This window comes from Aphelocoma coerulescens, unplaced genomic scaffold, assembly GCF_041296385.1.
Source record: "Aphelocoma coerulescens isolate FSJ_1873_10779 unplaced genomic scaffold, UR_Acoe_1.0 HiC_scaffold_97, whole genome shotgun sequence".
Lineage (NCBI taxonomy): Eukaryota > Metazoa > Chordata > Aves > Passeriformes > Corvidae > Aphelocoma > Aphelocoma coerulescens.
Window position 1 is genome coordinate 127752 of NW_027184078.1, and position 24925 is coordinate 152676.

The 24925-nt window shown below is 44.4% G+C and overlaps 1 long non-coding RNA gene across 2 annotated transcripts; it reads left to right on the forward strand.

Moving 5' to 3' along the window:
* The first annotated feature begins 409 nt into the window (after positions 1-409).
* LOC138102665 (uncharacterized) lies at positions 410-22459 on the forward strand. 2 transcript variants are annotated; one of them, XR_011147471.1, is made up of 5 exons: positions 410-562; positions 10479-10548; positions 12055-12157; positions 20294-20795; positions 21384-22459. It is a non-coding gene; the product is annotated as an uncharacterized lncRNA (long non-coding RNA). The 2 variants fall into 2 exon arrangements; XR_011147470.1 differs by lacking the exon at positions 12055-12157.
* The last annotated feature ends 2466 nt before the right edge of the window (positions 22460-24925 follow it).

Sequence of the window (24925 nt, forward strand, 5' to 3'; positions counted from 1 at the left end):
TGTGCACATTCACCACAGCTGTACAGGCCTGTCTCACTGACAGAGCTGGGCTTTGCAGGGCTGGTTTTCTCCTCATGGGTGCAGTTCTGCCAACTGTGAGAGCAGAGGAGGCTCTCTCAGGGCAGGGACTGACCATCAGGGCACTGCTAAAGGTCTGTGACCAGAGCCCAGCCCTTCATTTCTCTGTTCCAAGGGAAAAGCCATTCTGTGTGAGCTGGGAAGGACCAGAGTCTTTCCTCCCTCCTGGTTCAACAACTGATATTGGCAATATTGTGTGAGAGGAAACAAAAACAGGAAATGGAGGTGGAGCAGCATGTTCTGACCCCGCTTCCTTTCCACTCTGAGACTCAGGATATGTCAACTCCCTTTCCCCTCCTGACTCAATTCTTGTAAGAGGGCTCAAAGAAACGATAGTGAAAGTATGCAGCTTCAACAGTTTAGCCACAAAGGAAAGCAGACCTGTGTGTTTCTCTCCTTTTTATTTTCCCTCTCGCTCACCCCTTTTGTTATTCCCAGCTCTGGACCATCCACGCAGCAGGACCAACGCAGGATCTAAGGACTGGTGATACTCTTTGTTCTCTTTCTCTCTTTTCCTCCTTCATCTCTCTCCTCCCTTGCTTTGTCTGGGGAGGACGTGGCTGTCATATTCTACCCCATACTCTGTACCAAAGTTTGCCATGGGAGTGGGAACTTGTGGAAGTGTGTTGTGGCTCATGAGCCAGAGCCTTTGAGAAGTTTTCTGTGGGAGCTGGGAGCTGATTGAAGTGTACTGTAAAAATTGAGGGCTTGTTTTGAGAACTGTATTGTAAAATGCTTATAAATAACATAGATAAGAGAAATTTTCAGCTCCCCTGAAGCTGCTGGATAGAGTTTAAAGACTAACTAGCAAAAAAGATAAAAGAATATAAAGTATGCACTGATGATGATGAACATGGCTGGAACCAGTGGAGAAACAGAGAACTACAGTGTGTTTTTAGCAAGTCATGTAACATGAAGCAACAGCACATGGGCAAAGAAAAAGTTCAAGGAAAGATCACATTTAACATTGAAACATTCAGTGATTTTGACCACCAGAGACTCCTTTAGATGACCTCCAGGAACATAAAAGGATTTCCAGTAGGAGGCAGAGCCATGCAAATTAGTTCTAGGAAAGTGATGTTTATGTGTTAGATAAAAAGCACATTTTAATGAATGTTTGATTATGAAGGATAAAAACCCTGTTGTAAAGTTGTCCTGCCCCAGACTGAGATGGGGGGATTCTAAAGAGTCCTTAGGCAAAATTGGACACAAACAAGGTCATGTCCTGTGAGCCATGTATTGATAAAAGAAAATAAATGGCCCTAATAGAGGCAATAGAAAAGGCAGAGAAAAGAGTGAACGAGTGAGAGAGACAGAGAGAGCAGGAGTGCTGCTGCTACGGCGTCGATACGGTGTTGGCAGTGCACTGTTCATGTTGGTCGGCATGTGGGGTGTGGGCGCAATTTTAACGCTCTGTTAAGAGCATGACTGCAGTTGATGGACAGCAAGGTGCTCAGTAAGTGGTGTCAGGCTCAGGCAGGAGACACAGCAGTGGCAGGAAAGGTGGCAGGGAGCAAGGGCTGCAGGCAGGATCAGGACAGTGGTGGCTGAGGGCAGGATTGGGACAGCAGTGAGGAGGATCTGAGGGCAGGATCAGGACAGCGGAGGCTGCGGCAGGGACAGTGCAGCAGAGCAGGATGACAGTAAAGGCTGGGCAAGGAGGCCTGGTGAACAGTGGGCAAGAGACAGAGCAAAGGCTGGGGCCATGAGTGAGGCTCTGTCAGGGCTTGGAGGCTGTTGCTCATACACTGTGTAGCCTCTCCCATGGTCCGACTGTCCGAGGAAGATTATTTGGTTGCCTGGAGAGTCTGCCTAGTGACAGAGGCTTTCTTCACCCTGATAAGCTGCCGGGAGAAATTTTCTCCAGAGACAGAGCCTTTCTCTGTGCACATGCTGTGGCATGCTGCCAAGCACTGCACTTGGTACTGCCAAGACACATGCAGCTTTTCCAGTACTTTCCATTAATGTTAGAAAAACCAGATTTATAACCAGTAGTTCAAAATAAAATCCAAACAATATTGAGGCATTCTTATTCTAAAATTAATCAGTCCATCACAAAAGTCTCACCACAGTAAGGAAATACATTTTTTATGTGTCCTTCACAGATAAAGAATTCCTGCTTCCTAATGCTTCAAATTGTGTTAGCAAATTTATTCTGGCCAATTTCGGTATCATTTCTGGCAAACCCAGGTGGGACAACTGCTTGATCTCCTGTGGAGGCAAGGGAGGTCTCTGGATTTTCCATGCCAACACTGGGACTTTCCTGGAGAAACCCACAGATCCCCCTGGATGCATTTGGGACACAGGCAAGATCCCATTTTGATAATAAGGCATTCTTTTGGGAATCCTGTCTCCAAAAGACATCTGGAATTTGATATTTTGGAATTTGATATTTTGAAACTAGGTTATTTTGATATTTTGGAACTTGGTATTCTGGTATTTATTTTGAAACTGAATTATTTTGGTGTTTTGGAACCTGGTTTTCTCACACTTTGGAACTTAGTTCTCTGGTATTTTAAAACTAGGTTATTCTTGTAGTTTGGAACTGGGATTTTTGGTATTTTGGAACCTGGTTATCTCGTATTTTGGAACTTGGGTTTTTTTGAAATGAAATAATATATTGTCATTATAGGTTTGGGTCAATCTAAAGGGACCCACAGGGATGGTATTTTGAAAAAGCACCACTTGGATGTATATTGAAATACTGAAGGAAGGTTGGTGGACCCCCCGGTGGAACAGCTTTCAGGGAGAATTTAATTAAATATTTTAATCAATTGTAGCCTTTGAATAAATTAGAGTTGGAAGAAAAGTGGGTACCAAAAGGTACCTTAGACTATAACACTGTTACAACTTATGCTATTCTTGCATTGAGAACAAAAAATAGGATGATGGTAGGGTATAGTATGCTGATATTTTTTTTTTTTACTTTGAGAAACCACCCTGCATGGCAGCAGGATTGTGGCATTAACGTAGCACCTTTGATTGCTTTGTTTTGGCTTTGAAGATGGAAAATAAGGAGAAAATATTAAGCATTGCTATTCTATGTGTAGCATGGGACAAGTGCTCTAAACATTTAGACAACCAAGAAGAAGAAGGTTTAAATTTAGCTGCAAGTCCAGTGTGTAGAGGACCAGGAAGGCCAGCTGGAGGTGTAGATAAAGAGACATAAAGATAAGAGAAAATTCAGGCAGAAGACTTGAGGGTGGAGAAGGCTTTAGCCCTGCAGCAGGCAGGATGTGGGGAAAGCAAAATGATTTAATAATAGCTCCTCTTTGACAGGCAGCAGGGGCTGAGGGACCAATAACAGTACAAGTCCTGTTTACAATTACAGATCTGAATAATTGGAAACTGATAGCTGAGACTTAACAAGGATGATGGCTAAAGCCCTAGAAATGATGATTAAAACTGAAGACCGTGATAGGAAGGATATAGACACTATGTTGGAAATGTTACTTGATAAAATAACAGGGAGATGGTTCTTAAGAGAAGTGAAAGATTTGTCGAAGAACAAACCCTGGCTGGAACCCTTCCCAGAAATCTGGAACTACAACTCCCTTTGGCAGATCCTGGATGGGACCCAAATATACCTGTACATTGAGAAAGATTAACTAGATATCAACAGTGGGTTTTATATGGGATTAGACAGTGATTCCAAAAGCTGTAAATATGTCTACATTATTTGAGGTAAGACAGGATTTTAAGGAAACCCCTACAGAATTTATGAACCATCTCAAAGATACTTCTTGGAAATACACTAATATAGACCCAGAGATGGAAGAAGGTAAAAATAACCCAGCCCCTATTTTTGAAAGACGGTCCTGAGATGATATTAGAATGAAACTACAGAAAATCCAGGGGACAGACACTTTTGATACAGGGAAGCTGCTTGACATTGCATGGGCAGTAAAGTGGTGGCAGTTATAGAAGGAATCAGCAACAGATTCTTAACCCCAGGGAGATGCGGTGGGGAGTCTTGTGGCAGGAAAAGGGGTTAGGTTCCTCAACCTTCATTAGGAAGACTGGGAACAAATCAATGCATAAATTGCAAAAAGGATGGACATTGGAAGCGAGAGTGTCCTCAGCTAAAATCCAGGACTTCTCCGAACCCTCTCATGGCAATAGTGGAGGACTTGTGAAGGGAACCAGAGGTTTCTTCCTCAGCAGAGCCTCTGGTTACAACCACGCTGGGAAACTAAAACCTAGAATTTTTGGTAGACACAGGAGCTGGTTATTCAGTATTAAATACCCTGCAAGGGAAGTTATATGATGACTCTATCACAATTGTTGGTGCCACCAGGACTCATGAAATGCTCTCCTTTTTCAAACCAATAAAATTCAAACAGGGAAAATTATGGATTACCCATACATTTTTGTACCTGCCTAACTCTCCAAAACCATTATTAGGAGGAAACTTACTGGAAAAATTGAATGCAGAGATCAAGTGTCAGGAAGGGGACATTCAAATTAAAATCCCCAAGTCTAAATATGTGGAAGCTTCAATTCTTATGTGACAGGAACTGATTTGCCAATCTGAACCTATTACCAAAAAAAAATTAAGGATGCAGTAATCCCCATTGTGTGGGCCAGCAAGAGCCCTGGAAGATCAAAAAGAACAGAATGTGTAAGAATCAAACTAAAATCAGACACAGGCCCAGTAAGACAAAAGCAATACCTTTCAAAACTGGAAAGCTGAAAAGGCTTATTACCTATCCTTAAGTTGTTAAGGTACCAGTTATTGGTAGAATTTGAATCTAGATATATGTAGCAGGTTCGGTTCGTAACCAGGCAGAAACACCAATTTAGTGTAGAGGTTGGGCCCAAAATACTCATTACTGTTTATCTTCTGTGAGATAAGAATTAGGAGAAATGCAAAGCAGGCACCAAACTTGAAAGAATATAAAGAAGTTTATTAACAGACCTAAAAGAGGGGAAAAAAATCATACCACACCTTCAGAACTCTCCTCCTCCCCCCACCTTCCTCCCTTCTCCCACTGACAATGTAAAGACAACCCTTCAGATGTTCAGTCTGTTTACCAGTTCCATAATAACCTTGTTCAGTCCTTTTAGAAAGAGAAGTCTCTTTTTGCTCGTGCTATGAAAACAGTATCACAACGAGACAGCCACCCACTTCCAAATATTGTTCAGTCCATTTAGGAAGAGGAGTCTCTCTGCTCGTGATGTGAGTCCCTTCCCCCGACTTGCAGCTTTTCCCACAACTGCTTTCGAGGGTCCATTCTTGAAGTTTTTTGGGGTACAATTTTAAGGTTGAGCCGTTCAGAAACAAAAAAACAGAGGCCCTTCTCCTTCCCTGGGAGAAAAGGGTCTTCCTCATCTTCATTTTCAGGACTATCTCTGGGAGCATCTCTAGGAACTGAGGTTTTCTCCTTTCCCATTTGGAGCAAAAGTCCTCATCTGGTCCATCTCTCCCTGTCCAAACTTCTCATGAAATTACAGCTGCGTCAGCATCTGCCTATCTCAGTGCAGGTGCTTTTGCTCACAAGTACAAGTTGAACACTCCACCCCCCATATCTTCATGAAATTACAACGGGATACTCTGATATATCATAGCTTCACAACAGACTTTCAGCTTTAAGCATCTCCTCTTTCTCTTCCCTCAGGTTTTCAGCTCTTCACAGCACTAAAAGGGTTAATCTCACCTCAGCCTTGCAGCTGGAATGTGGCTTATCGCAGTGGAGGGGGGGGGAGCCGGAGCCTCTCCGGCTGCCCACGGCAAAGCAGTGGTGGGGGGGGGGCTCCAGGATGGCCGTGGGCCCAGCCCAGCCTGGCCCGAGCAGGGGCCGGGCCCACTGGCCCCCACACGGGGCCCGAAGCCACCTGTCCCAGCACTGGAAATGAGAGAGAGCCTGGGGGGGGGAGTTTGTCTATTCTTAAGTGTGGATCACAGAGGCGGTCACAGCTTTAAGTGGCTCAAAGAATTGTCCATATTCAACCTGGCCATCTGATAGGTCCTGTCAGGTCATAGAGGAAGCTGTAAGGAGAACCTCACTTCCGAGACTCAGCTTGCTAACCTATGACAATATAATATTCCAATTTTGTGAGTCACAAAGGCTAATGTCAGTTAGTAAGTTAGTCCAAGACTTAAGAGCAATTAATAAAATAGTATGATAACTAACCCATATACACTCTTAATCATGCTAAAAGAAAATTCAGAATGGTTCATTGTAATAGATTTAAAAGATGCTTTTTTCTGTGACAGCCAGGAACTACTCACGTTTGAGTGGGAAAATCCACAGACACGACTGTATTACCACAAGTATCTAAAAATAGCCCCACAATTGTTTGGCAAACAACTAGCAAAGGAATTAGAAGAATGGAAGACCTTTAATCCCTAAGGGACTGTATTACAATATGTTGATATCCTGATAGCCACCAAAACTAAATAACAGTGCCAAGACCTAACCGTTAAATTGTTAGAGTTTTTAGCATTGCATGTATACAGAGTATTGAGGAAGAAGGCCCAAGTGATGATCTTTCTGGGTTTAGAAATTCTACAAGGTCAAAGGAAACTACGTACAAGCCACGAACTGTAAGAGAATTGTGTGCCTTTCTTGGAATGGTCAGGTAGTGGATCCAGTAATTACAGGTCCAACCTGTAATGGACTTTTGAAAACCGCACATAAAGATTTTATTATATGGACAGATGGTACTTGGGCTGCATTCAAACATGGGTTTGTCTTTGGGCTTGCCAGATCCCACGAGATCTTTTGAATTATTCATTTGTGCCAAGGATGGCCCAGCTCTTTGCAAGCAGTCACAGATACGGTGCTGTTGATTCAGGAAGCTCCTAAATTGACTCTGGGACAAACGTTGTGTACAGTGTGTGGTACAGATGGGCTTAGAACAGAAGGGGGGGGCCACTGGCTGCTCCCAGCTGAATGTTCGAGTACCAAGTGACACTTGTGGACCCCCAAAACCACTTCTATTGTTAATCTTGCTTTTTTTCTGTCCACCACCAAAGTAGAAAGTACTCCAGAACATGACTGCTTACAAACAATCAAAGAAGTTTATTCCAGCCCTGGATTTAAAGAACAGCCTGGCAGAGAACCCGATTGGGGAATTATACACGGACAGAAGTAGCTTTGTTTGCAATGGGAAATGCATGTCAGGGTACGTGGTGACTACCCTGAGCGAGGTAACTGAATCTAAGGCTCCAATGCCAGATATTTCAGCACAGAAGGCTGAACTGGTTGCTCTAACACAGGCATTGGAACTGAGGAAGTAAACATCTGGATGGATTCTGAGTATGCTTTTGGTGTAGAGCATGCCACGGGGCATGGGAGAGAGAGATTTGTTATCAGCACGAGGAACGTTGATCAAACATGGGACACAAATATTACACTTAGTGGGAGCATTACAAAAACCAGCTAAAGTTGCAATAATTCACTGTAGAGCACATCAGACAAATCAAATAGGGCCAAAATGTGGAAATTACTTGGCCAGTAGAGCAGCTGAAGAGGCTGCAGAAAAAGGCATCTGTAGCAATGGGAGATTAGCCTACCAGATATTAAGCCAGAATAGAGTGCAAAAGATTGCCACTTAATTGAAGCATTATATTCTAAATTTCTCCCCTATGGATGGGCAGTCATTGTTACTGCACAAGAAATCGTTTCCAAGAAAATAAAATGGTGATAGGGGCTATCAAATCTGGTAACTCCCCAGGAGATTACTGGCAAATTGGCTTTACAGAACTGTCATGTAAGGTGAGCTATAAATATCTTTTAGTCTTAGTGAATGCATTTTCTGGATAGCCTGAAGTGTTTCACTGTTGCACCAATATGGCAAAAGAAGTAGTGAAAATATTGCTAAATCAAATTCTGCACTTTGAAGTTCCTCTAGGAATGCCATCAGATAGAGGGCCTCATTTTATAGCAAGAATAGTAGAACAGGTCAGCAAGGCCTTGGAAACTCAGTGGGATTTACACACTCCATACCAGCCATAAGCCAGCAGAAAGGTAGAGAGGATGATTTGTACTATTAAGCTGCAACTCAGTAAACTGAGTAAAGGAACCTCACTGACTTGGGTACAAGGGCTCCCAATTGCTTTGTTGAGAATTAGGATCCAACCCAGGGGCACAGGAAGATTAAGCTCTTCTGTGGGCAACTCTATCAAACCCCACACATCCCAGGGGATGTGCATGTTAAAGGTGGGGCAGACCTCAAGAAGTCCCTCATGTCTTTAGGCAAAACATTGCAGGATTTATGATGGGCAGTTGTCGTCGCCAGAGTGACAGGACTGGACACAGCAGCACCAGAATTCCAACCAGGAGGCTGGGGGTACCTCAAGGACTGGGTACCTGGCACCTCTCCAACCAAAGTGGAAAGGACCCTACCAAGTATTGTTAATCACAGACCCTGCGGTAAAGCTGAACAGCAAAGGACCTTGAGCGTGTTATTCTAGAATTAAAGAAAAAGGTGTCAGCTCTGCAGACAACTGAATTGTGGTCCCCAGCCCAAATAAGATTGAGGAAAAATAAGGAATAATGTTGTAACTAAAATATTACTTATATCTGTAGTGTAAGTAGTATCTCGATATTTAACTGAAGTCTTTGTTGGCAAAAAACAGTTTTAGAGTTTCACCAAGGAATCAGTCATGAAAATTCTTATGAAAATTTAAAGATCAAAGGAGGTAAAATATTAAATGTAACTAATTTCTGGATATGTTCTCAAATAATGTTGGGAGGAATGGGGCTCTGCAGAATCCCATGGCCTTAGATTATCTGCTGGCTAGCCAAGGAGGAAGGTGTGCTATTATAGGACAGGAATGCTGCATTTTATTAGTGATGGGCTGGAAGTCCAACAGACAGGAATCAATAGAAAGAGCAGTAGAAGAGTGGCAGAAAGAAGAAAATTCTTCTTGATGGGGTTGGCTTATTTCAGGTCTACCAAATTTGAGACTGCTATGAAATGCATTTGTGGGCTCACTGTAACCATTGTAACGTGTGCACTTCCTTGTATTCAATGTTAGAGCTGTTCTAACACTTTGCGCTGGAAAACAAAGTACTAAGACAGTCTCAAGAAAAGGGGGGACTTGATAAATAGGTTAGAGAATAGAAATTTTCAGTTCCCCTGAAGGTGCTGGATAGAGCTTAAAGACAAACTGTCAAAAAAAAAAAAAAAGGATTTAAAGTATGCACACAGGATGATAAATTTATCTGGAGCCAGAAACAGATAGAAACAGATATAAAGGACTACAGTGGTTTTTGGGCAAGTTATGTAACAAGAGGCAACAGAGCATGCACAAAGAAAATTTTTACCTTTACTATTGAATCATTCAGTGAATACAATCACCAGAGACCCCTTTAGATGCCCCTTCAGGAGCATAAAAGGACTTCCAGTATGAGGTGGATGCATGGCAATTAGTTCTAGAAAGTGATGTTTATGTAATAGATAGGAGGCACATGGTAATGAATATGTATGATTATGATGGATAAGTACCTTATTGTAAAGTCTCACCTCACACACAGAATAAGGAGAAATCCTCTGTGTATCCTGCACAGGTAAAGAATTCCTGCTTTCTAATGCTTCAAATTGTGTTAGAAAGTTTCTTTTCTGGATGATTTTGATACCAGTGTGAGGGCTTGTTAGCCAACACTTTTTCAGTCTAAACTGTGTGTGTTTCCTGGAATTGAGGCAACTGTGCCATAAAGCACAAGAGCTCCCTGACAGGAAAGCTTCATCTAGAGCATCTCTGTCATCCACAAGGCAGGCTTCATCGTAGAATGATATCAGATTAGTTAGAGACCTTTCCAAACAGCACGTAATCCCTAGGGCAGCAAGAAATACTTCTGGCGCAGTCTTTGAAGGAAGAAACAGCTGGGAAATATGACACCAAGAGGAGAGCGCAGAGGGAATCCAAGAGCTCTTCAGTTCATAGATGTGACCTTCTCCATAAGCAGAATTATTCCCATTTCAAGCTGATTTCTCTGAAGGGTTATTTGTCAATTCCCGGGGAAACCCTGCCTTCATTACCTATGTAACCTGTCAGGAAAACATCAGTCTTACAGAGTCCGTGATCTTCAGGCAGAGCCACACCCGGAGTTAATCCTCACTGTTTAATTCTTCATTTCAAATTCTCTGTTCAAAGTCAATAAGAACATTTCAGTTCATCTTTGATTCATAGATTGAAGACCTGAAGATCATTCTTACCTCACAACAGGTAAAATCCAGGTTTAACTTTAAAATAAGGCTCATGCACTTTATGGGCATGGAGCAGGATCTCTGCTTATCCTAAACTTCTCAGTGCCATCAGAGATCCATTTACACCCCATTGCCTACAACACACGTGACCTTCAGGCATCAAAGTGACTTTTTGGGCACAGAAACATTGTAATTGAACTTTAGAACCTGATTCTTCTGTTCATTTTCCTTCCCTTCTGCAGGTGGAAATTTTTCTGGCAAGAGGAAAAATACCTGTCCCATATCAGTGCTCACCTTTGCTGACCGAGGCAGGTAAGCAGCTCTCTGTTGTTTCTCTCTCTCCTGAACAAGTGGTGAATGTGCTGCTGCTGTTGGGGTGGAAAGGAACCACTCTCTTCCCTTCACCCCAGCTGTGCACACAGGGACCAGCAAGCTCTTCCCATCCCCCAGGTCTCCTCAGGCAAAGGTGGCAAGAACTGGGAGCATCAGCAGCACAGGTGTTTCCAGGGGGGCTCAGAGAGGAACTGAAAGTGACAGGGAATGGTCATTTGGGGAAAAGCTGAGCTATGGACTGGCCATCTGGGTCTGGTGTTTGTTTCCCCAAGGATGGTTCTGCTGACTTTGGTGTCCAGAGCTGGCTGTGCTGTCCTGGTACAGCTTGGAAGGGGAGGTGGCAGAGCAGGAGAGAAGGGTGGAATTCCCCCTCTGGAAAGGGCTGTTGGGCCCAGGGACACCCTTAGGGCAGGGCCTTGAGGCAAAGCAGGGCTGATGATAATTCTGGAACTTCCTTCTCAGCGAGCAAGGCTGGTTCCAAGTCTGGCCACTTGGAACTCTTTCCTGTTGGAAGCTGCAACAGTGTGAAACTGCCTTGATTTATGGTAGCTCAGGATGATGATAACTCCCAGAGCACCCAGGGGTCAGTAACCCCTGCAGAAATGTTAATAAGCTTAAAAATTTCCTGATTAGTACCTTGAAAGATTAAAGTTGTCAGTTCCTAAGCACCAAACCTCATGTCATCAGGCATCATCTTTGTTTATCAATTAAATCATTCATCGCATGATTCCAGAGAGTTCAGTGATCTTTGCAGATCTCACAGGTGTTGCAGAGTCAGTGTCAACCCAACTCCATTTTCTCCCTTTCTGGTGTAACCAGACCAATTCTTGCCCTCAGTTAAACTGTGTCCCAGTGCGTCTGTTTAGCAGTGCTGAACATGAAGCCTCGGGTGACAAAGGAACTCTGTCTTTGTGTGTTTGGTTACTGTTGTTTTGAGGTTTTTAGGGTTAGTTTCACATGTCTTCTTTTGAAAAGCCTTCTGCTTGTTTGGGAATGTAGTTTTGGTCTCAGAAGTAATTGATCACATTAAACAGTGAGGATTCTTTTGGGCCCTCCTTGGATGACAGGAAATTTGTTTAGTCCACGGAGAGAGGCAGAGAAGGGCAGGATCTTTAGTGCAGTGCACAAAGCCGACCCTGGTGCAGCTCCCTAAATGGTTTCAGGTTTGTGCTGAGCTGATGCACTGTCACTCTGCAGCCTGATGGTTCCCAAGCAGTAATGTCAGGATAGCAAGTGCCATGGATTTCCCCACCTTGTAGGCATGGGAGGAGGGGAAACGGTTTCTTCCTCCTTTTCCCCCTTCTCAGAGCACGGAGAGAGAAACTCGAGCAGTCTAAACCAGAGATTGAAGCTGGTGTGTTAATTAACATGTCCATCAAATTTAGGAGCAGATAGTGGGGGCTGGGTTGAATTTTCCTCTCTTGCATCCCCTGTCACAACATCCTGGGATCATGTTGGACTCAGAGAAGTTCCCTGTATCTGCAGGGGTAACTGAGATCTCTGGAAAGGCACAAGTTTTCTGGAGGTCTGAACTCAACTGTCTGAGAGTGTTGCACCTTTAGAAGTCACAGCTGGTGCCAGGTGCCAGGTGAGAGAGATCAGGGGGGTTTGGGACAGGATTTCCTTTCTTTGCTCACTTCCCTTCTGTGCCTGTTCCAGGTCAGCTGCAGGATCGTCCCACCCCGGGGACCACAGGGATGGAGCAGAGCAGATGGCTCCTGTTGGCTCTGACACTGCTTCTGGCCATCCCTGTCTCAGATAATGCTTCCAGGAGCTGTTCTGCTCCTTTCTGGGGGATTCCAGTTTGCAGTGATAAATAGAGGACATCTACCCACATGGGCAGTTTGGGGGTGAACCAATGCAGAAATGCCGTGGGAGAACATCAGTGCCAGGGGATGGATTTGCCACTGGGAACGTGTCCCTGACACTGAAGAATGTCCTGGCAGATGAAGGAATGTACAGTTGCACTGTGATATCCAGGAACTGGAGCGCTGATACATCCACCAAGCTCAGCGTTGCAGGTTGGAGACTTCCTGCGCTGGGTGGGGAAGGGGGGAAGCTCTTACAGAGGGAAAAGAGCTCTCTGAAAGGTCACTGTCCCCCAGCTGATGCCGCCTCATATGACCCAACACATCACCTCCCCACTCCCAGCAGCCCGTGGGCCACATGGCATCTGTCCTTTTATCAATCCAGCAATTACTGCTGTTTGTTACCAGTGTCACAGCTGGCATTAGCTTTAGGTGTGAATTTCTTTTCCAAGGGTCAGGTACTATGTGTTCTACATGTGTTTTATTAGAGTGATCCTTAGGAAAAAAGACATTGCTCTCTTTTCTTTCTTTTCTAATTGTAGTTGTAAGGTCTTGTTGGGATGGCTGAGTAATCCGGTGTAAATAACCATGCTGTAATATTAAAAGCATTTTTCTGCAAACATAAAACGATAAACCACTAATGATTTTTTTATCATGCTATTTCCGAGTTTCTGATTTCTGTTGCAGCCTTAGCTACAGCAGACTCATTAGTTACTGTGCTGTCCAGTATAGTCCCTCTGTGTCTGGAACTGACTTTATTCCTTTATAGGAGCCCAGGAATTTCCATCAGGAGCCATCACAGCTGTGTAGGTAGTCAACAGTCCTTCCCACTGCTGCTTGAGTGACTCCTCATCTCACACCCAGATGTACACTCAGTTTTCTGTGTGTTAAGGATATACTTGAACATCAAGGCTATGAGAGGAACTAAACCAACAGAACTCATGCAATGATTGATGCATGAATCATGAAGTTGCGGACTTCTCTGCCCACACTTTCAAACCCCAACCTTTCCACCTCCCTCAGAGATCTCCTTCCCTAGTGCTAGCACAATATCAGTCCCCTCTTTAACTCACCTTTCTTTCTGTGCTTCTGCCTTTCTGTGCTGGGTCCTAAAGTCCTGGTCACAGTCCTGGATCATCACTCCAGCCCCTCTGTAGTTCGCCAGCAGAGAGAGGGGCAAAGCAAGATGTGTTTCAACCCAAGACTTTGAGTTTCAAGGTCTTTAGGGTCCCTTTGTGGTCGCCAGCAACTGATGCCTTTTCCTGGTCTTAAAATCAAGACTCAAACATGGTTAAAAGGGAAAAAGGGATTTCACTTTGGTATTTATTTTAAGGATCCTTAGGTGCACACGTCCAGGTCGAATGCACCTCCATGCACACCGCAATGCACACCCCCAAAAGATCAGGTATAACATTATAGGTGTTACTAATTAGCATGTCTATCAAAGATTCCCCAGTGAGAGGCTCAAGTGATCCCCCCTCCCCAAGGAGCCTCCCCCTGGATGGTTCTATCTTAGTTTACAGAATGTGTCTTGGAGAGAACCTTGGAGTCTGGGGCACACTGATCCCTAGCTACAAAGCTTCTAAAATGTTTACTCTCAGCTTGACAGACAAGTCCAAAAACGTAGGTGAAAAGCACTAAGAATACAGAAGTTGTAAAAGGTATAACAGGGGTATAAAAGAAAAGGCAAAAAATCACCATAGCATCATGATACAGGTGTTTTTTTCCAGTTACTGGAGGTTTCTGGCCTCCACTTGCAGACACAGCACTGTTCTCACCACTGCCACACAGGGCAGTTTGCGAAGCTTCTTTGAGAAACTTCTGTTCTGCAGAGAACATAAAACAACCTTGTACAGAGAGAAGAGCGGTTTAGACTGTGGGGAATATCCATCAGGAACCGATTGTTTGTTGGTGGCCATTAGAATCAATAGCACCCAGGCCATCGGTCCTCAACTGTCCATCCGTCATAGGTACAATCCCAGTTTGGGGTAACTTCACCATGACTGCTTGGCCCACCCTTAAGTTGTCCTGAAAAGCTTCAATTTCATCATTTTGAGCTGTTTCAAGAAACATAGGGCTCAAGAAAGTTTATGAAACTGGACTCCCCATTGGTCCATGGTGGTTATTTATCTGATATAACACAGAGAGTAACCTTTTATCCCATCCAGATTTGTGTGGCCTAAGGTAGCGTTTTAGCAAACCTTTGGCACACTCTACAATCCCGTTGGATTTGGGATAATAAGGTGTATGGAAAACCCATTTATTACCTTCCCTTTTGGCCCAATCTTGTACCATCACACTGTTGAAGTGTGTGATCCATTGTCACTCTGTGTAGAGTCTGGCACAGGGAGACTGGAAAACCAGTTACTGAGTCAAGAAATAGTAGCTTTGGCACCAGCATGCCTGCTTTTAGTGGCAACTAACAGTCCAGATACCACTTCCACACCTGTTAGTTTGTACTTGTAGCCATTAGATGTTTTCAGAGGCCCAATATAATCTATTTGCCAAGTGCACCAGACCGTTCTGTCACTTTTGATATTTAAAGGCAGTGCCAAGTCTGGATGATTTTGTTTGAGTCTCAGCTGGCACTGGGGACACTGAGTGAGAATGCCTTTACACATCTTCCTGGTCAGTGGCCAGCCTCTGCTTTGTGCTGCAAAAACAGTTTCTTGTCCACTATGCCCCAATTCACAATGTAACCATTCACCTAATCAACACCAATGTTGTGGACCTTCCAAGTGCTAATTTTTTCTCTTTTCTAATTTTTGTCAGCTGATCCAACTTGTTATTGGAAGAAGTCAGTAAAGCTTGGCCCTTTTCATGAACTTTGACACATTATGTGACTATTGGATGCAACAGAGCCTGTAACGACCATTTTCAATTTTCCTTCTGAAAAAACAAATTTCCATTCACTTAATAAATTGATGATTCCCACTGACACAACCATTGAGTATCACCAGCCCAGACTGTATAAGAATCAAGATGCACTGCCCTTGCTTACTCCTTTACTGGCACCAATACAGCTTTTAACTCTTCCACCTGTGAACTTCCTACTCCTTCTTCTAAACCTAACCCTAACCCTAACCCTAACCCTACCCCTAACCGTAACCCTAACCCTAACCCTAACCCTAACCCAAACCCTAAACATAACCCTAACCGTAACCCTAACCCTAACCCTAACCCTAACCCTAACCCAAACCCTAACTGTAACCCTAACACTAACTGTAACCCTAACTCTATCGCTAACCCTAACTGTAACCCTATCGCTAACCCTAACCCTAACTCTATCCCTAACCCTAACCCTAACCCTAACCCTAACCCTAACCCTAACCCTAACCCTAACCCTAACCCTAACCCTAACCCTAACTACTTCCACTCCTATTTCAATGTTTAGAACAACTGCTCTGTACTTCCATTTACCATCAATGTGTTTGGCTGAGGCATCAGTGAACCAGACATCTTCAACTTCAGCATCTGAAGTGAATGCAGGAGTATCCAGTATAGGACTAGGTTTATATGGCTGTTTTAAAGCTGACATGTCTGGAGTCACAGCTATCTGTAGTTTTGTAGGTTTTGTTGGCCCCTCAGTGACATCCATTTGGTCTGTGACCCCAGAGATATCTGCACACCATTTGTGCACCGTTGGTGTTTGTGCAATTCCCTTTGGCAGAGCACTGCCTTTCCTAATACTGGCCAACAGATTGAAAGGTCCTTGGATTTTCACAGGCTGACGCTGTTGAATTTTTCTCTACTTGTTTAAGAGCATGGGTCAGAGATAATAATCCCTTTTCCCAATCAGTGTATCTCTTTTCAGTATCTTTTAATGCTGTGGAACTGAACCCTAATGGTCTTTTGGGTCCATGTGGCCTTTCTGAAACATTACGTTAAGTCCCATGTTCCGCAAAACCCCAATCAGCAAAACCCCCAGTAATAGGATCACTGGGCTGAACTGGCCCAAGAGTTTTCAACTTGTCTATCAGCATTGCAAAGCCTGTTTGTGACTGTCAAGCCATTGCCAATTTTAGTTTTTCCTCATTAATGTGTACAAGGGCCTTGCTATTATAGAAAATCCAGGAACATGATTTCTCCAGTATGATGATGTCCCACAGTGGTAGGGAGGAGAAGAGAGATCCAACAGGCAGGAATTGTGCAGCAAGATTGATTTATTTAATTATTTTACAAACTCTTTTATAGACTTTTTTCTTCATAGTCTAATTGGACAAAGGATCAGCCACCCCTTGGGGGTGATTGGCTAAAATCCTGAAACATCCATTGTCAAAATATTTTTCTACTGTACTATAAACAAAGCTCTGCAAGGTTGCAGGTGTTCATAGTTTGTAGAACTCTGCTAAAATCTTCCGTGAGAGAGAAAAGTATTTCACGGGACTGGAAAAAAAAAATTCTTGCTAGCAGCAATATTGTATCCACACTCCAGTATCCCAAAGTAAGCCCGATCTTTTGGAGCGTCTTGTTACTAGTGGGGTAGATAGAGCATCTAATTTTGTAATGGTTGCATCTGGAATTACAACTTGGCCTGCTAATCCCCCAGGCATTTCACCTCCTCAGAAGGCCCTTGGCACTTAGCTGAGGATGCTTCTATCCCCTCCTCATTTAAGGTATTCCATATATCCAGTGCTCTTGTTCTTACTGCACTTTCCTCCTCACCTACCAACATAGCCTCAATATATTGATAGATTTGTGCTCCTTCCTGAGTTTTTGTTTGTGGAAGGGGTTCAGCTAAAGCATTGTGTGCGATGATGGGTGAGTGCTTATACTCTTGGGGCAGGCGGCTGAGGGTGTATTGTGTTCCTTCCCAAGCAAATGCAAATTCGGGTTTAGCTTCTTCCTGAATTGGGACCATAAAAACATGTCTTTTATATCCCAAACTGCCATCCATTCATATGCAGCTGCCTGTAGCATAGGAGTGAGGTTTGTAATATTTGGGATGGCTGCAGTGAGTGGTCCCATGTTTGCATTAAGCCTTCAATAATCAATTGTTAAACACCAGCTCCCGTCTGCTTTTTTCACTGGGCAGACAGGAGAATTGTAAGCAGAATGCATCCCAAATATAACACCTCTCTGTTCTAAACCTTTAATTACTTCCTTTGTCCCTTGTTTGGCCAAAGGAGGTATAGGGTACTGTTTAATGTTAGTTACAGCAGAAGCAGGTAAAACTGGAGCCACTTTTTTCTATCTTTCCCAGAAGGATTACTGTGTGGGGTTTTTTTACTGAATGGGGTTTTTGTGGGCCTGAAGGACCAAGCATGCCCGTTGAGTAATTGCCAAACTTTTCCTTTAAGGATGTCACGCCTAAAATGTTTTTTCATGATCTGCAATTGCAAATCTGTGTGAAGTCATTTGCTTTTCCCCAGGTAACCATAGTTGGACTTTGTCAGTGTAACAGATAATAACCTTTTCCATTAAAAGGAGTCAAACAATTTCTTTTTAAATTTCTAAAATATAAATTTGGTTTTTCAGCATCCATGGGGCCAATTAAAGAAATTTCAGCTCCCACATCAATTGAAAACTTCAAAGGTTGCCTTTTTGCTCCTAGAGATAAATAGATATGGGTCCCCTTGTTATCAGAAAACTGTTGATATGCAAGAATGTGCTGGGTGAGGGGCCCAAAGTTCATCCAGCACCTAGGGGTTTTCTTTCCCGTTGTGGTGCAATAGGATTGGAGGTGTGTTTTTCCTGTGGAGGGTTTGAGGTTGCCACTTTCCCCACACCCCACCTCTGAACTTCCCTGATTAGCTCTGCTATTACACTGTTAGATTGTTTTCTTAAGGCTGCTCTGGGTATTCCCAAAGCCAGGGCTGTTCTCCACAGCTCATTCCTTTGCTCTCAGGTGGATTAGGTGTTTCTTTCCTCTCAGGGGGGCTATGTTTCATAGTCCTCACTTGACTTGCAGGGGGCTTCCCACGTTTCAGTATTTGGGCTCTTTTTTGTGATTTTCCTTGCCCATGTCCCTTGCATGGTTTACCACATCACGCAGGAGTTCTGCCCATGTAGGGATCAGCCTCTCCGGGGCTTGTGGGTCTTGCAAAGCTTCATTATGCATTACATCTCTTTTGATCTTCTCTTCTCTCCCCACCAAATGATTTTTTAGCATACTTGGAGCTCCTCTCAAGAGGTCTTAACATATCCATCTCTGCAGAGATTGGAATGTCTCCCTCTGTGTGTCTGTGCATTGCCTGCACACAGGCGGCTTTTGTAACAGCAGCAGAGGTGTCATTAACTGTCTGCATGGGGATTGAGGCTGTTCCCCTCTCTCCATAATATTCATTCTTCCTGCCCAATATGCAGTTCTGCTGGTTATTGAATGGGGTTCGTCAGGAAGCTCAGGTCAAGGTAATAAAAACCCTGCACCCAAAACCCCAAAATTCTTTGCACCATCCAATAATGTCCCATCACCCCAGTGAGACAAACTCTCCACGATATTCAGGTTCTGATTCTTCCATATTTTTCCTGTTGATTTGCCAGTTGCAGAGAATGCCAGGGAGCAGTTTTGACTGTGTTCCTTCTCTGACCTCCTTGGGGTCCTTTGGAAAATTCAGTCTTGATTATGGGTCTCATTTTAAATCCTGGAACTTCTTCCTCTTTAAGAGGTGGGGGTTCTGTGCTTTCATCAGAATGCCATTCAGAATTTTCATCACCAATTTCACCAGGGCTTTCCCATAAATCACCTTCCCAATGTTTGCATGATATTATCAATGTTTGAAATTTTTTTAACATGCATAGATTTGGTTTTTTTAATAATGTAGATTTTAATTTTCTTCCAAGGTTTTTGTCTTTCCCTTGGATTCTTTTAACTATTGTTTCAGTTTGTCATTTTGGTATTGTAGAGACAATTCTACATGTTTTCTTTCCTTTATTTCATTTTTTAGCTTGTAAGTTTCTTTTATCATCTGTTCCCTCCATCTCCAAGCTGATTTTAAGCATAGTTCCAGTGCATGACAAATAATACCTTCTCCTTTCTTATCCTTCAGTGATCCCCGTTTTTAATCTCTTTTCTCTTGTACTTTTTCCCCACTCCAACCAGTTCTCTACTGTCCAAGGGTCATCAGTTTCTATAGGAAAGCTGTGCCTCCACAGAGAATCTGCTAAGCCTTCGGCCTGTTTCTCTAAATCGTTTGCCATCCTGCCTTTGACTATGCCAATAATGTCATGGACAAGTGGGAGCTTCAGACAAGCCCTGCCTTAGCCTTGGATTTTTGACAAAAGCTTAAATATAAGAGATTACTCTGGCCTGCAAGTTCCAAGGATGGCAGTTCAGGTCTATTTATAAAATTACTTATTTACTGAACAGACAGGAGATAACAGACAAAATATCTTAATCGCAGTTACTTACTACACAGTATAAAACTAAAAGAACTACTAGTAGATGATACTAGAAAGTTCATGTATCAAGGTACCTATATTAAAGCTAGCAAAAGAAGTAGTATTGATTAGGAGCCAAATGTAACTTACCACTGAAATGACAATAATGGACACAGAGTCCTTTCACTCAACCTCCAGAGGAGTAGCCACAAAGCAGGCATCCCTGCTCAGGGCAGAAACTCCACACATCTCCAGGGAATGTGTAGAAGATTTCTACTTTGTCACAATTTGGTGTAGATTTATAGTTTGTGAAGTGAGGTGTCTGTCAGTCAGAACTGCTGCTTCTCTTTCCAGGTCTCACTTGCGCAGTAAGATTTTTATTGGCAGTTGGGAGCTGCCAGACCAGTGTTAACCCCATGGTGACAAAATAACTCATCACAAGACAGCTTGTCCAGTTTGAGTTATCGCAGCAGTTAACAAGCAACAGATAAGCTCTTGTGGGGGGCAAGATGCCCTGCTACACCCCTACTGCATCTGTACCCAATTCCTCTGTGTGTTTAATTTTCATGTCCTCTTGGCTCTTTAATCTTTTGCAGCTGTGGTGATAGAAAGTGCATAAGAAGAGGAGAGGCACAGAATCCTTCTGAGTTGGTGCAGTATTGATCACCGAGCAGAATGGAAGTCAGGGAGAAATTCAAAAGTGTTTGGAAAAATCATTATAATGTATTGTCTGTATCACTTTATTCCTTAATTATGGTTGTGGTAGAAGAAATAATGGAGCTGGAATTTAAATGTCCTCAGGAAAAGTCATTAAGGCTATGGTATGTTATTTCTTACTTTTCCTGCCCAGCCTTCATTACATTTGTCCTGAGCTTGACTTCCCACCCTGCCTGCATTCCCTGGGCTCGCTGTGTTGGGAAGTGCTCGTGCTACCGCAAGACTCAGATCATTTTTAGGTCATTTCTACCTCCTGTGATTTGGTGTGTGATCCTCCTGTGCGATGGCAGATACATCGACTGTGTGGTTTCAGGAAATGAAGGAAACAACATCCAAAGCAGAGCAGCTGAATTACCCAGTGAGTTCTACACCAAATCTCAGGTAAGAGTCCTGGGCATCTTGGATTGTAAGTGTTTTACCAATTTGTGTGTGTGAAGAATCTGGGATGTACAGCAATATGAGAACCATTTCATCTGGAGAATGAAGTGCTAAGTTGCAGTTATGATTTTTATGTGATATATTTACAATATTTGTATTTCCTGTTGTTTTTCCATGCTTCTGGATTTAATTAGCCTATATAAATGAGAGTTCATAATCATCATGTTCCTTCTGAGGCTGAAACCTGAACTGTGAACACCTTGCTCCAGGGTTATTCTGGAAACTTAGACGTGTGTTTTGTGTCTGGTTCTTAAAGGAAATTTTACAAAAATAAGAAATAAGAGAATACCCTGAGATTAAGAGAGAGAGAGAGAGAGAGAGGCTGCTATTCCTTGTTCCAGTGAGTCTCTGTCTTGCCATCACTTATCACCTGACCATGGCAGGAGCAAGGAATATATTCTGTAAGAAGAATTGTGGCACTTAATAATGCAAGGGCTTTAATTAAAAAAAAAAAAAAAAAAAAAAAAAGTGCAAAGCATCTTTAGGAATGTAAAGTCCAGTGAAAATAAGCTTTAGTATTTTCTCTTCCAGGTGTCAGGGCTGTTCATTCTCACTGCTGTTGTCACTCTCTGCGGCCTGTGCCACGTGTTCCCCTGCTGGTTCTGCTGTAAAAATGAAGAAGGACATTGGAGAGAGGAGCTGCAGAGCCGATTAGAGGAAGGAGCCAGGAACCACATTGAAGAATTGAAGAACGAGGGTGTAGAGCAGATCATGGAAGAGAGAGTGAAACCTCTTCTGCAGCCTGATAATGCCAATTTCTGGGAAAGCATAGATTTAAGGAGCATAGGAAATGAAATAAAGGAAGTGGTAGAGTCTGTTCTTAGAAATCAGACAGAAGAGAGACAGCCAGCAGGGGAACAAGGTTTGCCTCTCAACCCTATGGTTCGGGGACCCCTTTTCTAGAATTAAGGGTCCCCCTCAGCTCCCCTTAACTTAGCGGGCCCCATCATCCCTTAGTGCCTCTTCTCCATCACAGACCCCCCCATCCTGCAGGGATTGACCACAGCACAAGCGGCTCCAGGAATTAACTCTGCTCTCTGAGGAGGTGGCAGCAGCTGTGGCCAAAAAGTCAGAGCAGGTGCTGACATGGCAACACCAGGATGCTGGACCTGCCCACCCTGGGCCTGCTGGGGAAAGCTCCCACTGTTCTCCCAGCTCAGCTCTCCTGGCCTCCAAAGCAGGTCTGGCTCTTACAGTGCTGTCAGAAGAGTAAGTTGGGTTTCTCCTCCTCTTCTCAGCTCCAGCTTAGAAGCCAGCAGGTACCATCAGACAGCACCTTATTATCCCTCTTCCTATTGCTTGGCCCTCATTTTGTTGCTCTTTTACCTCTCTTTCTTTACCCTTGTGACTAATTTCAATTTTCAGTTTTGTTATGTATATACCCAGAAATTGTTATTCTAGTAATGTAAATAGAAAAATCTTCAGTAATCAGAGGCTTCCTTTGCATAAAGCAAGGAAGAAAGAAGTAAAGAAGGAGGAACAATAATCAGGCTTAAATGGCAGCAGAAATGTGAGCTGGTCCTTGCTGAACATTGTGCTGGTTTGCCCTGTTCCCATGGGCAAGGACTCAACAAGGGCCTCATGGCAATAAAACTTTGTGAGCCCAAGTCAGGTGTCCGTGTCTGTATCACCCTCGCAGGGTGAGCGATACATTCAGATGCTCCATTTCTCCTCAGGTGGATTCGCTGTCTGGGAGGTTCAGCAGGAAGGAAAACAGCCAGTCTGAGCACAGCTCCAAAGAGGGGACACAGGGAATGAGCATTCCCAGCTGCAGGCACTCCTGGCCTCTGGGTTCAGAACTGGAAACTCAATCCCAGGGTGGGTTTTCCATCCCAGCAGAGCTCTGCCCCTTCATTGTGTGCCTGCAATGTGGAGGCTGCTGCTGTTCTTCCAAAAGGTGTTGATGTGGATGAAGCCCTCCAGTCTGGCTGTGACCCATCCCACTGTGGGGCTGGGGCAGCGTGATGCCAATCAACCCCAGCCCATCCCCTGGATCGAGTTTCCCAAAGAGGCAGACTCAGAGGGTGGGTCGATGGGCGGCTCAGAAGCCTAAGCTGCACCCCCTGGGCGGTGCCCGGGTCCAAGCCGCCTCCTCCGGTTCGGGAAAATTCTCGGTTATCGGTTGTTCACTGGTTCTCTGTTATAACTCCCGCCTCTCCGTTTCCCCCAGTGGTTCTTGTGACATTGTATCCTCCCCCTGGCTTGTAACTCATTGGTTGTTTTCCCCTTTCCCCGCGGTTTTCAAGTTGCCTCTAAAACTGAGGACAAGCCTCAGGGGACCATCCCATCACATCCCATCACATCCCATCACATCCCATCACATCCCATCCCTTCCAAGCTTGTTTGGGTTGCGAAACTTCTAACAATAAACCTGTTAGGAGCCAGACCAGAACAGCCTCTCTCTTCCTCTGTCTCTGAGCTAACGTGAGCTGATACCATCGGCTCCTGCTGTGTTCCTTCTGCAAAGAAGCCAGCTAGCTAGCCCAGCCAGCAGCTCCTTCCTGATCCTGAAGTCACTTCAGCAACGCACAGAAGAACGCAGCTGGACTCTCTCTGACCTGGGCACGCCAGAGCTCATGCTTCGAGCACAAGAACTGCGTTAACTCCAGGACAGAGGAGGGACCTTGAGCTTCCTCAGGCGTTCTTCACAGAGACAGTCCATGGGTGGGGGTCACTGGATCCATGGCCAGGCATGGCCATGGCTGAAATGGACCTTGAGACTAAAACACCTCTCACACAACTCAGACAGGGACTCAAGGCCCAAGCTTGAGCTTAAATGGAGCTTCTGGAATCTAAATGGAGCTCCTGAAGTTCGAATGGAGTTTCAGGCTATGTGGATGGGGCCCCAACCTAGGAATATTGCTCTCTGCTTAGTTGTTAACCAGCCCTCAGTCCTGCAAGATCAGAGACCACAGAGTTTCAAGTTAAAACAGTTTCAAGAGCCAGTACAGCCCAAGTTCATGCCTCAGCTGCATTGTGCCTTCTGCTCCCATCTTATGTACCAGAGTGACCAAAATCTGGAAGCGGGCACAAAAACATGGAGCACTGATAAAACATCAAGATCAGGGCATGCTTTTGGCCTAAAGCCAAAAGTCCAGGAGCTGGAAACACGGATATTTCCTTGAGGGCAGTGCTGACGCTTGCACATCTCTGGCTGGTGCCCCTCCCCACTTCTGTGGCTTGGCTTTCTGGAACATGCCAGTTAAAGAAGGGCTTTCTTGGGACAGAAATCTGCCAAAAAGACCAAAGCAGAGCAGACAGGGCTTTACACTCTTCAGCTACACCTGCTGTGGGAGGACAAGGTGGGATGGGGCTGTCCCTGCTGCTCTTGCACTTTGTGCTGCTGAGGAAGCTGAAGCCAGAACTGCCAGACCAAGCCCTGCTTCCCAAAGGTTGGTGGTTGCTGTAGGGTTGAACCCACAGAAAACCGGGGATCCTTTATTCTTCTCCTTTTAGACAATGCCTGAACTGCACCATCAGAGCTGTTCTGGGGCAGAAAAGGGCTGAAAGGGGAATAACTCAAACAAACTGTGAGGAGAACACTGGGCGCCAATGCAAGGGAAAGAAAAGGTGTGAAGATTGAGCTCCCAGGCATGGACCAAGAGTGCCCTGGAGAGACAAGCAGATCAGAGGATCCCCAGCAGCACTCCCAGGGGTCCTGGACACCAGAAGGGCTCTCCTTGGAGTGATCTGAGATGAGATCCCACTGTCTCTGGGGTCTCTCCCATTCTACTTTGTCCTCTTGTGATGTCAGTGGCCAGTCAGACCAGGGCTGAAGACCTCCTGCAACTTGTTGTGTCTTGGATAGGAACACGTAGAAGGAAGCAGGAGCTGGAGGTGAGGAGAGGGAACTCAGAGAATAGCCAGAGGGCACAGGCAGGTTTTGAGGTGAGATTGACACCAGAGCTGGTGACAGTTCAAGGACAGGGCACTTGCTTGGATGCATTTTGGGTGGAGATATTTTGGCGTTCTCTAATTTGGCTGATGCACCATTTCTGAAAATAAAGTGACTTTCCAGGCTGTCCCTTGGACAGGCAGCTCACCCAGCGTGCCTGCTTGTCCCAGAAAGAGCA